Raw genomic sequence first — 15,451 nt, 5'->3', positions numbered from 1 at the left:
TAGAGGAAAAACAAAGAAGAATGGTTGCTGAGAGGGGTGGGGTGGTACAAGCACTAAGCCCCTGTAATAATGGGAGTGAGAGGGAGAGGGAGAAGGAGAGGGAGAGGGAATGGGAGAGGGAGACAGAGAGAGACAGAGAGAGAGAGAGAGAGAGAGAGAACACCAAAATGGCACAGAGGGTGAAAAAAAGAAAGGGAAGGAAGGTAAAACATTAATCCCCAATAAAGAAATAAAAAAAAGGAAAGGGAAGAAGTTTAAAACATTACATATTTGAGTTAGACACTAGTTATAAATACTTGAAATGACTATAGTTTTGATTATTTAAAGATCATGACCCTATGTTCATGACTAGTACTTGACATACTGTCATTCTTTTTTTTTTAAATTTTTTATTTAAGAAAGGATTAATTAACAAAACCATAGGGTAGGAGGGGTACAACTCCACACAATTCCCACCACCCAATCCCCATAACCCACCCCCTCCCATGATAGCTTTCCCATTCTCTAGCCCTCTGGGAGCATGGACCCAGGGTCGTTGAGGGTTGCAGAAGGTAGAAGGTCTGGCTTCTGTAATTGCTTCCCCGCTGAACATGGGAGTTGACTGGTCGGTCCATACTCCCAGTCTGCTTCTCTCTTTCCCTAGTAAGGTGTGTCTCTGGGGAAGCTGAGCTCCAGGACACATTGGTGGGGTCTTCAATCCAGGGAAGCCTGGCCAGCATCCTGGTGGCATCTGGAACCTGGTGATTGAAAAGAGAGTTAACATATGAAGCCAAACAATTTGTTGAGCAATCATGGATCCCAAGCTTGGAATAGTGGAGAGGAAGTGTTAGGGAGGTACTCACTGCAAACTCTAGTGTACTTCTGCTTTCAGGTATATATTTTGCAGTAGTTTATGGATACGTGTGCACATAAGCTCTCTTTCACAGAAACTGGTGTATATCTAGGTTATGGGACTTTGTTAGAAAGTGAACTGAGATGAAATTAGAGTGTACTATAAAAGGAAAGGTCTCACCCGAATAATGAAGCTGAAGGGTTGTCATTCCACACGTGAAGTCTCTGGATACAGTCTGAGGTGAATCATGTTGAGGTGGCAATCGTTGCGTTGGTTAGGTTGTGATCGGCGGTCAGAGCTAGAAGGAATTATGTTAAGTGAACTAAGTCAGAAAGATAAAGATGAGTATGGGATGATCCCACTCATCAACAGAAGCTGACTAAGAAGATCTGAAAGGGAAACTAAAAGCAGGACCTGATCAAATTGTAAGTAGGGCACCAAAGTAAAAACCCAGTGGTGAGGGGTAGACATGCAGCTTCCTGGGCCAGTGGGGGGTGGGAGTGGGCGGGAGGATGGGTCACAATCCTTTGGTGGTGGGAATGGTGTTTATGTACACTCCTAGCAAAATGTAGACATATAAATCAGTAGTTAATTAATATGAGAGGGGGGAAATCAATTGTATGTCTCAAAGTTTCTCAAAAGACAAACTGAATCTTTTTAATATATAGGCTATGTATTTGATATGTGGACTCTCTCAAAAGCCTAGACCAAGTAGATTAGAAGCATCCAATAGCACAGCTATATACAAGATACTGGATACTGTACAGCAAACCATAACAAAGGGACTTTTCAAAGTTAACCCAATTAACAAATAATGTGATGATAATATTAACTATTGATTGTCTTTTTGAACCCTAAGACAGCAGGAACCTCACATCTCCACTATAGAGCCCCTACTTCCCCCAGTCCTGGAACCCTTGGATAGGGCCCACTTTCCCGTATGCATCTCCCAATCCAAACCAAATAATATTGCATCCGCCGATCACATTTCTGTCATTCTGATAGAACTTTTCTAGAAAGGATTAGATTTCATAACTGATAATGTTTATGAGTATTTCCACAAACTTCTTTATTTATTTGTGCTCTAAGGGAGAAGGAATTGGTATTCTCTCCTGGCTTGAAGTTAATTTGACTCACTATTCAGCATTAAAGAGTGTGTCTGTTCCACACTTTGTGTGACACCAGGTTCTCACCTGGGGACTTGTGTTTCATGTTTATCAGGCATCCCACAGAGCTGCTAACTCATCCAGGAAGAAATAAGATCCACCTCTGCCTCAGCTGGTCTGGAGACTCCTTTGATAATGCTAGCCTTCTTTAATAAATAGAAGAATGGCTACTATTAGGAGTAGTATGAAAATATGAATCGTCATTATGATAGTAGTCTTGACCTATAGTGGGCTTCCTAATCTCAGACTTTGAGCTTCAGCTGGGATGACTGTGATACAATTGAGATGAATGGACAGCAAAGCAATAGGAACTATTCTGAACATACACATGTTTGAATCTAGTTGCCAGTGTGCTTCCCAGAAAGGATGCTGAGCTATGGTACTTCGATATTTTATCAGGTTATGCTGTTGCGTTTGATGTGCCCCTCCCCATTTATTATTTTTCTATTCCATCCTTGAAAAAAAATTGTTCCCAAGGATGGTGCCAATTGATTATCCAGAGGTGCTGGGATTGATTAATATCCTACTTTAGATCATACATCATCTTTTCTTCACTTCTGGGGCCCTGAGAGCAATGTCCTTTTCTGCTCCTTGCTGCCACAACAAATAAGTTCCCCTGTATTGTAGTTACAGAAAGACATATTTCCTGATGTCTGTGCCCTGCAGATTGGATGACTGTAGTTAGGATGGCCATAAATCCAATGCTGCCATGATGTGTCTGGGGTGTTGCCAGTGGTCAGATTCATGCAGCTGTAATAAATGGCTGTCCAGGAAGTGACAACCAAAAACAGTGTGAAGATACTTTTTGTTTGTCCCACCTGCCTTACAGCCTGTAATAGAATGGAATCCAGAAAATCTGAGCGTCACTATGTGAGGTAAGATGTCTCTTCACTCCCCACATGTGCTGAGTTGAGAGCCTAGTCATATAGAAGAATGTGTGTTTGGGTCAAGCGTCAGCAGGCCAAGAGCTGTCCAGCTTTATACTGAATCAGATGAGGAAACTCTGAGCTCAATTTATGTAGTCTGTGAGTGAGATTAATAGTGTATAATTTGTCATTCATAAGAATTAAGTAGCATGTTATACACAACTCACCACTAGGACTTTCCCCGTTTTCTCAGGTGTCTACCCTAGGAAAGGTTTCAAGAATTTTGTCAGGTGGGTATAGGAAGAATTCATGATATATTTAACATTTGATTCTAATGTAATTAGATGTTGTGTATGGTAGAGACTGTGAAAGTAGAATTTTTTTTTTAAGTAAGGCTTCTTAAATTAGAAATTAAAAGTTCAACAGTATCCTGAAACTAAATTAATTTAGCAAAATCTTGAATTCAGAAGTGAGCCAGAGAGGAAAATGAAGAAACAAAAATCTTTCATAATCTTCATTTAAATATGTGTACTTATGTTCTAATTTTGATAGAAAAAAGAACAACATAAATCTTATTATGATTAATATGGATAGAAAGGAATCATTAGAAAATTGAAGAGAATATTAAAATTTCCAAATAAACCATGGGGATTATGGTAAGGATAAATAAAAATTTGAGTAAGATAGGAAGAGGAAGAAAAAGAAGAAGGGGAAACAAAATAAGTATACAGAAATAAGATAGCAGGGAAATTTTTACACAGTAACTATAGTAGGGGTTGCATATATGATTTAAACTGAGAAAGGAAAAATAAACATAGGAAGATTAGAATTATATAAGCATACTTATGAATAGCCCTAGCCCTTAGATTTGCAAAAAGTCCACTCTTAATCTTTGAAGAAAATTGAACAAAAGTCGAAATGGAGGCCCACATGACATAGATTTATAAATGACACATTCAAGAAAGATACCAGAAATACAAGCTCACAGATGAATATTCTTATCCTTTAATCTTTCTTCTGCCTTGACATGCACATATTTTCATAACATATTAGATCAGCTCACAATTTAGAATTCTTGAGCTTATGGGCCAGAACATAGCTATGTGGGAAAAAGCAGCTCTTGCACACACCACCCCCTCTTCTTTGCCCATCCTGCCTTGTCTTTTTCTGCAGGAGGCTTCACACACATTTGTGGTATGGACAATTAAGGCTTCATATCCAAACTCATTATTATCCCTAGCAAGCAGCCACATACCCCTTCCCCTTATCTTGTGCCTATGGATATGCCTACTGAACTCATCTATTCTTTTTGTTTGTTTGTTTGTTGCTATCTTTATTTATTATTGGATAGAGACAGGATTTGAAAGGGGAAGAGGAGATAGAGCAGGAAAGAGACAGAGAGAACCTGCATCCCAACTTCACCATTTGTGAAGCTTTTCCCCTGCAGGTGGGAACCAGGGGCTTGCACCTGTGTCCTTGCACACTGTAATGTGTGGCTTAGCCAGGTGCACCACTGCCTGGCCCCTGAACTCATCTGTTTTCATCAAGAATAAGAAGGAAGATGCAGAGCAATCAGTGTTTTGGAGCAGTGTATCTGGGGCTCTAAATACTAAATTCATGGTCTTGAAGATATGCCCTTGGCCTTGCAGATTTCTCCCTGTGGTAGACACCCAAGCGCAGGAAGCCTGAGTGAGTTCTTGCAAGTGTGAATTCCAGGGCAGGAAGCTTTCTTTCATACTCTAACTACAGTACTATAGTTGAGAAGACTTAAAATGCCTTCTTTTCACCTTATTAAACCTCAAATAGATTTAAAGAGTATTTAGGTCTCCCTTCCCATCACCCAGGTCAGGAGGGTTAAAGTGCCAAATGGGGACAATATGAGATGAAACCCCTTCATTGGCTTAGATAATACTTTTTTAGCTGATTTTTCTATTTCCTTCTTCAGTGGTGAAATGGGAGCAGTTACCTCTCTCAAGGACATTTAAGAAAGATAAATGTTGAGTTTCAAGAATCTGGAGGAGTATAACCTAAGCTGATGAATGTAAGGAAATAACACTAATCCCTTTACTCCACTCCCAGCAGAGGCCCTCTGTTGGGTAAAAGAAATCCACAAGTGTCCTCAGGGAGAAACTCAGTTCCTCTTTAGAGCCAGGATACCTTCTCCCTCCCATTTCAGTACGCAGGGCTTATTTTTTCCCCAAATGCATTTTCAATCTCTTTGTAGTTGTATGCTCAGGCAGGCCCCAGATGGCCAGGTGGCTTTGCTCTGGGATGCAGAGGGCACTACCAGCTGTCTGGCTTCTAAGTGCAAAGGGGGAGGGAAACCAGGGCTCCAGAAACAGGCCTGGAACATCTGACTCAGACCCTAGTAATCATTTCTCCCTAATGGCAGAGAAAAACACGTCTGCTTCTTGTGAGGGAGGAGGAAAATCACAGATGTGAAAGTGATGAGAGGAGAAAATGATTGGGTTCATTTGAGAGGATGAGCCAAGTTTTCTTCCTTTCCTTATTTGATCCTCCTGAGTTTATTCCTTCCCTGCAAATAAGCACCTTGAGGCAATTAAAAATGCTGAGCTCTCCAGCACTTTTACACTGATTTTTTCTTTATAAAGGAGGAAATTAGTTCTGAGACAACAATCAACAGCCTGTCCTTTGAGGTAGATTTGACTACAAACCTCACAAAACATTTAGAGGCTTTCTGCTGACTAACTGTCCTTAGATGGAAGGTTTTTGCCTGTTGTGTTTGTTTCTTAAAAATGCCAAAAGTAAGTGGGACCGTAGTAGGATTAACTGTGGAGTCCAAGTCATCACTTTCCCTGGAGGGGGACTACAAATGAATGCCTTAAAGTGTAAACATTTTCTTCTTCTGAGGGTTACATTTAAGGGGCATCTTTCAAATAACTGTGTATTTTCCTCAAATCACTAAAACAAAAGGCAAACCAAAACAAGCCAACAGCTACCAAGAGGGGACAATTTTCCCCACAGCTGAGGCACAATTTGCCGAATTGCAACCCAGTAGTGATTTCTATAGTCAAGTTATAAATGGCTAGAAATCATAAGGTTTTGATGGAAATGCAGACTGACTTTTAGTTGTATTGATGCATGTGAGTACTTACTTCGATGATAAAAATACCCTCCTTCATCTACTCAGGTCCCCAAGCTCTTTAATTCTTATAAATAATGTGCTGGCCTCTTGCACTGAAGCTGGTCACTAAAGCAGCCAGAGCAATAGGATTGAGGAATAAAATTCCCATTCTAGTTCAGGAAACATAACTGTGGGTTTGATTTCTAACCACTCAAGTGGGACAAAATAAATAAATAGCAACAAACCCCATCCCACCCAACCTTTTAATGGCATAATCATCTCTGAGTAGCAGCAAAATTCTCCTGCACCCCCACTGGGGGCCAACACAATAAGAATAAGGCTCTCACTGACCTCTAAGCTTATCTATCTTCTTGGCAAAATGCCTTGATGTGGAAAATAGCAGCATAGCAGCACCTGTCAGACCCTGTGACGATGTTCTTATTTTTTTTATTTTTAGACTTCTCTTTTTTTATTTTGGATAGAGATAGAGTGAAATGGAGAAGAAATGGGGTGATTGACCAGGAAAAAGGAAGACACCTGCAGCACTGTTTCACTGCTTATGAAGCTTCTCCCCTGAAGGTGGGGAGCCCAGCGCTTGAATCTGGCTTTTGTGCACTGTAATGTGTGTGTGTAATGTGTGTTTAACCAGGTGATCCCCCTCCTGTCTACCATATTAAATATTTTAATGTCGAACCATATATATATATATATATATATATATATATATATATATATATATATATGTGAAACCAAATTTGACTGTTTTGTCCTAGCATTTCTACTTTATGTTCATAATACAAAAGTCACTCTCTAGTCTAACCCAATATATTTACATCCTTGATACAGTTTGCCAGTCACTTCATTGTTTTACTTTCAATATTTGTTTATTGTGCTATTAGTATTTTCCATATGTGTGATTCAAACACTTGTGGCTTGACTTTTTTCATTATTTTATTTCAGAGATCTAGAGTGATGGAGAGAACTTCTGCAAACTATGTGGTGCTGGTTCTAAACTAGGGCTACCCCCATGGGCAGTCACTAATCCTACAGGGTGAGCTATCTTCTGGCCCCTCTTTTTCAAATTTTAAGTTCTATTATCACCTCAATATGACAAGTTCCATACTGATATGATTCTGACTTTATTCTAAAATTGTCAATAATGCTGTCTAGGAGGTGGTGCAATGGATACAGCACCAAACTTTCAGGAACGATGATGTCTCCAGTCCGATCCCTGGCTGTGCATGCCAAGGTGAATGTTGTAGGTCTCTCTCTCTCTCTCTCTCTCTCTCTCTCTCCTCCTCTTCCTCCTTCTTCTTGCCTCATCTTGGATGGAGATTCAAAGAATCATGTTACTGAGATAAGCCCAAATGAGAAGGATGAATACCAGGTGATCTAACTCCTAGGGAGAACTTTAAGAAACAAGGACAGAAACAGAAAACACAAAGTAACACTTGGACTGGTGGATTTGGTGTATTGCAATAAAACAAAGGACTCTGAGGGGAAAAGGAAAGGGGCGACCTGAGGGTGGAGCAGACGTGGGGATGGGGGCAAGGCTTTAGAGTCCTGGTGCATGAAAGTGAAAAATAAACTAGTTTGGGTTTGAGACTATTTTACAAACTGCTGCCATTGGGAGATGATAAATTGTGCCAAGGGGCTGGGTGGTGGTGCACCTGGTTGAGTGAATATGTTACAATGCACAAGGACCCAGGTTTGAGGCCCCAGAGCCACCTGCAGAAGGAAAGCTTTGCGAATGGTGAAGCCATGCTGCAGGTGTCTCTGTCTCTTTCCCTTTCTTTTTAAAATTTTTATTTATAAAAAGGAAACACTAACAAAAGAAATAGGATAAGAGTGGTACAACTCCACACAATTCCCACCACCAGAACTCTATATCCCATACCCTCTCCTGATAGCTTGCTTATTCTTTATCCCTCTGGGAGTATAGAGCCAGTGTCATTATGGAGTGCAGAATGTGGAAGGTCTGGCTTCTGTAACTGCTTCCCCGCTGAACATGGGCATTGGTAGGTTGATCCATACTCCCAGCCTGTCTTTCTCTTTCCCTAGTGGGGCGGGGTTCTGGGGAAGTGGGCCTCCAGGACACATTGGTGGGGTCCTCTGGCCAGGGAAGTCCAGTTGGCATCATGCTAGCATCTGGAATCTGGTGACTGAAAAAAAATTTAACATATAGAGCCAAACAAATTGTTCACTAATCATGAACCTAAAGGATGATCTTCCTCCTCCTCTTCCTCCTCCTCCTCCCTCTCCTCCTCTTCTTCTTCACAACATCTGTGATTAGAAATACTTATTGTTGATAAATGTTCTGACACTGGGCTATGGTACAGACTCAGAAATTGTGTCTTATTCAACAATCTGGTTGCTCCAAATTAAACAGAGATGTTCCCTTGAGGGTCAGTAGCACTGTAGAACATAATTCTATCCTCCCTTCCATGCAACCAAGTTATCTTTCTTTGAAAAGCTCATAAAATTGTGAGACTTTTGTCACTGCTTTCAATCACAAGTTACTCTTAAATCTTAGTCCCCACACATTTATCACTTGTCACCATCCCTGCCCAGCTCAAAATAAAGCATATGCTCCATCTATTAAGTTCTTTGCACATCAGAGCCACCAAAAGGAGGTCAAATAGTATAGTTTGGCACATTTTCCATTTTGTCAGTTATCATAAAGATTTTGTAACTAGAAAAAAAGTTGACAACTGCCCTTGAAAACATGAGAATATGGAGATTTTCTGCCTTGACAGATTTCTCCCCCCCTCTTTTCAGCTCACAAATCAGGCAGCCTCTATATTATACGAAATGTAAAGTTTAGTTAGATGACTTTTTATAAACTTCATTTTTAACACATTTTCCTCCTCTTGTATTTCTATAATATATGCAAAATGCCAGGCTCCTCAAAAGAACTTTACAGGTCATTTTCCTGCCATAATAGTAGAATCAGCAGCAAATGCACTTCATGGTTTAAATGCAGTGACAGAAGTAGTCTGACAGCAGAAATATGTACTGGATAGTAACTTCCAGAAAAGCCTTGAGATTTTCACATGAGTAGAGATTATGGCTTTAGAAATTGCTTTAAAAAAATCAGCTCTGTGTAAATATGGACAGAGAGCATTTATAGCTCTGTACTATCAAATGCCCTTGACCTAGTGACATTATTGATTTTCCACCATTGTCTTTATATGTATTGGCCCAAGAGAAAAAGGCCATTATAGCTGCCTCCCTGAACAACTAATTTTGATCTACTCTATGTGATGATCCTTATAGAAACCCTTAAAAGAATGACTTCCAGTCCAACATGTGCCTATGGAAAGAAACACACACACACACACACACACACACACACACACACACCCTCTCCCCCCACACACATCATATTCATATTTAAAAAGAAAATTAGGTCACTTGGCCTGATGAAAGATTTAGTTTTTATTTATGAATCTCCTGATGTGAAAAGAATTATACAAGTAAACCAACATTTTATCTTAGTTATTAATATGAGCTATGTTTATTGAAAATAAAATTAAATCACAACAGTGTGCAAAATTTGAAGTACTTTATTTATTTTTTAAAATTTATTCATTTATTTCTTCCCTTGTGTTACCCTTGCTGTCTTATTGTTGTAGTTATTATTGTTGTTGTTATTGATGTCATTGCTGTTGGATAGGACAGATAGACATGGAGAGAGGAGGGGAACACAGAGAGGGGGAGAGAAAGATAGACACCTGCAGACCTGCTTCACCGCCTGTGAAATGACTCCCCTGCAGGTGGGGAGCCGGGGGGCTCGAACCGGGATCCTTACGCCGGTCCTTGCGCTTTGCGCCACCTGCGCTTAACCCGCTGTGCTACCACCCGACTCCCATCTTTATTTTTTTTTAAAAATTAAATACTCCAGCCTTTAGGTTCATGATTGGTCAACAATTCGTTTGGCTTTGTATGTTAACTCTCTTTTCAGCCACTAGGTTCCAGATGCTAGCACGATGCCAGCCAGACTTCCCTGGACAGATAACCCCACTAATGTGTCCTGGAGCTCCAATTCCCCAGAACCCTGCCCTACTAGGGAAAGAGAGAGGCAGGCTGGGAGTATGGATCCACCTGTCAATGCCCATGTTTAGCGGGGAAGCAATTACAGAAGCCAGACCCTTCAACCTTCTGCATCCCACAATGACCTTGGGTCCATACTCTCAGAGGGTTAAAGAATAGGAAAGCTATCAAGGGAGGGGATGGGATATGGAGTTCTGGTGGTGGAAATTGTGTGGAGTTGTACCCCTCTTATCCTATGGTTTTGTCAGTGTTTCCTTTTTATAAATAAATAAAAATTAAAAAATAAATCTCCCCTTATAATTATATTGGTTCATTGATTAAGATTGGTACAGAACAGGGAGTTGGGTGGTAGTACAGTGGGTTAAGCGCACATGGCGCCAAGAGCAAGGGCTGGCTTAAGGATCCCAGTTCAAGCCCCTGGCTCCCTACTTGCAGGGGAGTCGCTTCACAAATGGTGAAGCAGGTCTACAGGTGTCTATCTTTCTCTCCCCCTATCTGTCTTCTCGTCCTCTCTCCATTTCCCTCTGTCCTGTGCAACGAGAACCTCAATAACAACAACAATATTAACTACAACAATAAAACAAGGGCAACAAAAGGAAATAAATAAAAAATAAATGAATATTTAAAAAAAAAGAAAAAATAAGACTGGTACAGAACAATGTGTCTTTGTCAGTTTATTAGACTGGATTTATTTATATTGATTGACTGATTTTTGTCATTGCTTGGTCTTCACTGTTTTTTTAGATAGATAGCTTTTTTAGATAGATAGATAGGTAGATAGATAGATAGATAGATAGATAGATAGATAGATAGATTTTAGATAGATAAGCAGACAGACAAGAGCATATGGATAAAGGGAAAAAAACAGGCAGGGTGGTAGTGCAGCAGGTTAAGCACACATACATGCAGGAGTGGGGAGGGGGACTTCGTCATAAGTGGTGAAACAGGTCTGCAGGTGTCTATATTTCTCTTCCTCCCTTGGTCTTCCCCACCTTCTCAATTTCTCTGTCCTATCCTATAAAATATGAAAAAAAAATGGCCTCCAGGAGCAGTGAATTTGTAGTTTATGCACTGAGCCTTAGTGGTAACCCTGGAGGCAAAAGAAAAAGGAAAGAACATGACACCAATGTTACCCTAAGTGTGGCAAGATTTGAGCTTGAACCTGAGTCATTTTCATGGCAAAGCAGACACCCTTCCAAATGACCTCTCTTACTGTTTCTAGACTGAATGACCTTTAAACAGTGGAAATTTTTTTTTTTTTTTTACAGATATGGAGGTTTATAAGTTCAAGATCAGGGCTCCATCATAGTTGAGTTTTTATGATGACCTCTTCTTGTGCTGTTGGTAGTCTGACTGTATGTTCATGTAATGCATAGAGAAGACTCTAAGTACTTATTTTTACCAGAGTATCTGTTGGGCAGTACACCAGCTTCACCCTGCTTTATCCCTGTGGTCTATTTACATAACCAGTTACCTAGGAACCGCCCTGCCTGCAGGGCATTGGTTTAATCCCCACTGGTTCAGGATGTCTTTTTGCTCCACCCCCTCTCATAGTCACCCTGATTTCCACCAGTCTCTTTTCACTCCACCCTCTCTACATCACATCCTGTTTCCACCCTACTTGGCAAGTATATATACAGCTGCTCTTCTGTTTTAACACACTTGGGATTGCCTTCTGGCTCTGAGAGTTCCAGAGTGTATCTCCTACAATGCTAGCTCGGCACGAGTTCCTGATCCCTCTCCCACGCAGAAGCCTAGGTTGGCTCCAGTTGAGTTCTCTCCAACCCAGAGAGCACTTGCTCGGGAAGAAGCACCCTCAGGCTATCCCGACAAGTACCAACCCCAAAGTCTCACAGCCACATACTATCACAGTGAAGGGTAGAGCTTCAACATATTCATGTATGGGGAGCACAAGTATACAATTCATAAAATTAGTAAATGGATCCCCACTAATGAATCTCCTCTGAGTACCCTTAGAGATTTGAAAATTTTATTTACTAAGACCCTACTTTATTGATCTTGGTATTGGCAATGCTGCTTTCAGCTATGATTGTGTAATATACAAAACTAATTGTAATTATCTACTTCATTCCCATTTTGTTTTAGGAACACATGAAGATTAATCTTTTGTGCTCCTTAGATCAAAACAACATAGCAACAAGTATGAAATTTTCCTCTTCTTTTTTTTCCCCCCCTCTTTTCACTAGGCTTATTGTTAGGTTTCAGTGTCTGTATTATGAGTCTATTGTTCCTAACAGCCTCCTTTTCTTTCCTTTCCTTTCCTTTCCTTTCCTTTCCTTTCCTTTCCTTTCCTTTCCTTTCCTTTCCTTTCCTTTATTTTCCTTTCCTTCCCTTCCCTTCCCTTCCCTTCCCTTCCCTTCCCTTCCCTTCCCTTCCCTTCCCTTCCCTTCCCTTCCCTTCCCTTCCCTTCCCTTCCCTTCCCTTCCCTTCCCTTTCCTTTCCTTTCCTTTCCTTTCCTTTCCTTTCCTTTCCTTCCCTTTTATTTCCTTTCCTTTTCTTTCTTTTTCTGTTTAATAGGTGCAGAGAGAAATTGAGGAAGTAAGACAGATAGAGAGAATAGAGACACCTACAGCACTGCTTCACCACTTGTAAAGCTTCCTCCTTCTAGGTGGGTACTGGAACCTTCAACCCAGGTCCTTGGCCTCTGTAATATAACATGTGTCTTCAACCAGGGGCACCACCACTTGGTCTCTTACCCCGTGTAATATATGTGCTCTACTGGGTGTACCACTGCCCAGCTTTGCACTTTTCTAGTGGATAATTTATTTATTGCAATTAATATGTTTTATATGTTTAATAATAGTACTAGAGTCAAAACAAAAACCTTACTTCCAAGTACAAAGAGTTTATTAAGAACCTGAAGCATTTATCTGTTCGTGGTAGTCAAAATAAGGTACCAACAATATGACTTTTTTCTTTCTGTCCCACTTTTTCTTGCTCTTAATCCTTCTCATTTTTGATAATTATAAAAGTTTAGAAAAGTTTAAAGAACAATATACCAGTATTTCTGTGTCATTTCTTTTTGAAGTGTGTCAGCTCTGAATTTAATTGCTTAAAAATTAGTCATTTATTGCATTAAATAGGAAGTTCTGCTGTTCTCATCTGGACTTGCTATTGCAACTGTGATTAACTTGGAAGGGGAAAGGTCTCTTGGGTCTGTAATGGTCACATTTGGACTGATTCAGCTACACTCCACATCTTGTCTCATACTCTAGGAAGCTAGATCTGGGTCCTTCTCATTATGAAAGCAGGAATCCAAAAGTGAGAAACCAGAAGAGTAAGTACACCATCGCTTGCTACCTAGTCTTAGAATTGGCACACTCTAAGATCCACTGCTTTCTTTTGACCAACAAAAGTCACAAGGCTAATCCACTTCAAGGAGTGGAGAGAGATTATACTTCTTAATGGGAGGGGATATGTGGGTGCACATAAGACTCTAAGGGAATACTATCACTATAATTAACCCACCACATGCATTATTCCTGACCTCCTAGTGTTGATACTTATTAACATTTTATATTATTCTCACTTCAATACTGTAATAGAATATTAAAGATGAATGTGATGGTTCTTTTATCAGGCCCATTCATTTTCCCACAAGGACAATCACTACTATGAATTTGATGTGTGCTTAGTCCATTAAAATATTTTTATTATTATTACTATTTTTTAATATTTATTTTATTTATTTATTCCCTTTCGTTGCTTTATTGTTGTAGTTATTATTATTGTTGTTGTCATTGTTGGATAGGACAGAGAGAAATGGAGAGAGGAGGGGAAGACAGAGAAGGGGAGAGAAAGATAGACACCTGCAGACCTGCTTCACCGCCTGTGAAGCGACTCCCCTGCAGGTGGGGAGCCGGGGTTCGAACCAGGATCCTTATGCCGGTCCTTGTGCTTTGCGCCACCTGCGCTTAGCCCGCTGCACTACAGCCCGACTCCCCATTAAAATATTTTTGTGTGTATACATACCCACATGTATACAATTGTTTCAAAACATATATGCACATTTCAGACATATTTCTTGGCATGATGTAGTGTATGATACTTACACTTGACTATAGTTCACTATCATAATGCAATTAGAATACGACAGCAGAAGGGATACTGCAGTATTTCCATGTCAAGTTCATCAAAGGGGACAGAGTTTCTAACTGGTTTTCTCCCTATTGAGTGCACTCCTTGTCATCTCTGAGTTAATATGAAAGAAGTTCAGCTGAAGTCACCATGCAGAGCTGGAGTGTTCACACAGAGAGACCCTAGAGGAATGAAGAGATGTCCCTGGAGCCCCAACCCCACCCCCCTATTGATATGTTATACACAGTGGCATCCACAGAAGTGATTGGGTCTTCAGATGATTTTATCCTCAAGCAATTGAGTCATCCTAGCTAAGTGCTGAGTAGAACAGAGATGAGATACCCCCATCAAGCCCAATTCAGCTTGCACTTTGTGAAATGTATCAGTGTGAACAGTCATAACAAAATACCATAGACAGTGGCTTAAAATCTTTTTTTTTCTTAGTTCTGGAGGCTGGCAGTCTGAGATCAGAGTGCTATCATGGTTGGGTTCTGGTGAGAGCTCTCCTTTTGACTTGCAAGCAGCTCCCTTCTTGCTGTGTCCTCTCATTTTAGGTTTGCTCACGGTGGTTCTATAGAATCAGAATTCTGCCTTTATGAGTCATTTAACCACAATCATTTCTTTTCTCCAAATGTTCACATTGGAAAGTAGGCATGTGACTTTTAGGGGACATAATTCAGCATATATCATGAATAAAATAAATGTTATATTTAGCTCATTGATAAGTTTGAGGGTAGTTAGTTGCTCAGCAGTAAGAGGAAATATTATCAATATTGTTTTGTGTTTTAAATAGTTACATAAATGGTATTATACATAATATTTTGAAATTTTCTTTTGCACTAAGCATGTTTTTGAGGTATACCCATGTTGTTTTAGTTAGATATAAATTATTCATTCTAATCAATGCATACTACTCTATAATATAACATTACTGCATTTTATCTATAAATGTTATTAATCATGATCTCTTGTGTTGTTTTAGTTTTGTTGCAATTATAAATAATGCCACAATAAGTATATTTCAATTTTTTTTCTCATGAGAAAGCACACACTTTTTCTTAAATATTTTTTAAAAAAACTGTTTATTATTTGATAGGATAGAAAGAAATTGATAGGGGAGAAGAGAGAGAGAAAGAGAGAGAGAGAGAGAGAGAGAGAGAGAGAGAGACCAGCAGCACTGCTTCACTGCTTGTGAATCTAACCCCCATAGGTGGGGGCTGAGGACTTGAAAGCTGGTCCATGTGCATAGTAACTTGTGCACTCAACCATATACATCACCTCCTGGTCCCACAAACTTTTTCTTTTTTCTTTTTCTTTTTATTTAAGAAAGGATCAATTAACAAAACCATAG

Source organism: Erinaceus europaeus, chromosome 10 (assembly GCF_950295315.1).
Source record: "Erinaceus europaeus chromosome 10, mEriEur2.1, whole genome shotgun sequence".
Classification (NCBI taxonomy): domain Eukaryota; kingdom Metazoa; phylum Chordata; class Mammalia; order Eulipotyphla; family Erinaceidae; genus Erinaceus; species Erinaceus europaeus.
The sequence above is the reverse complement of the archived record's forward strand: the minus strand, read 5'-3'. Positions refer to the sequence as shown.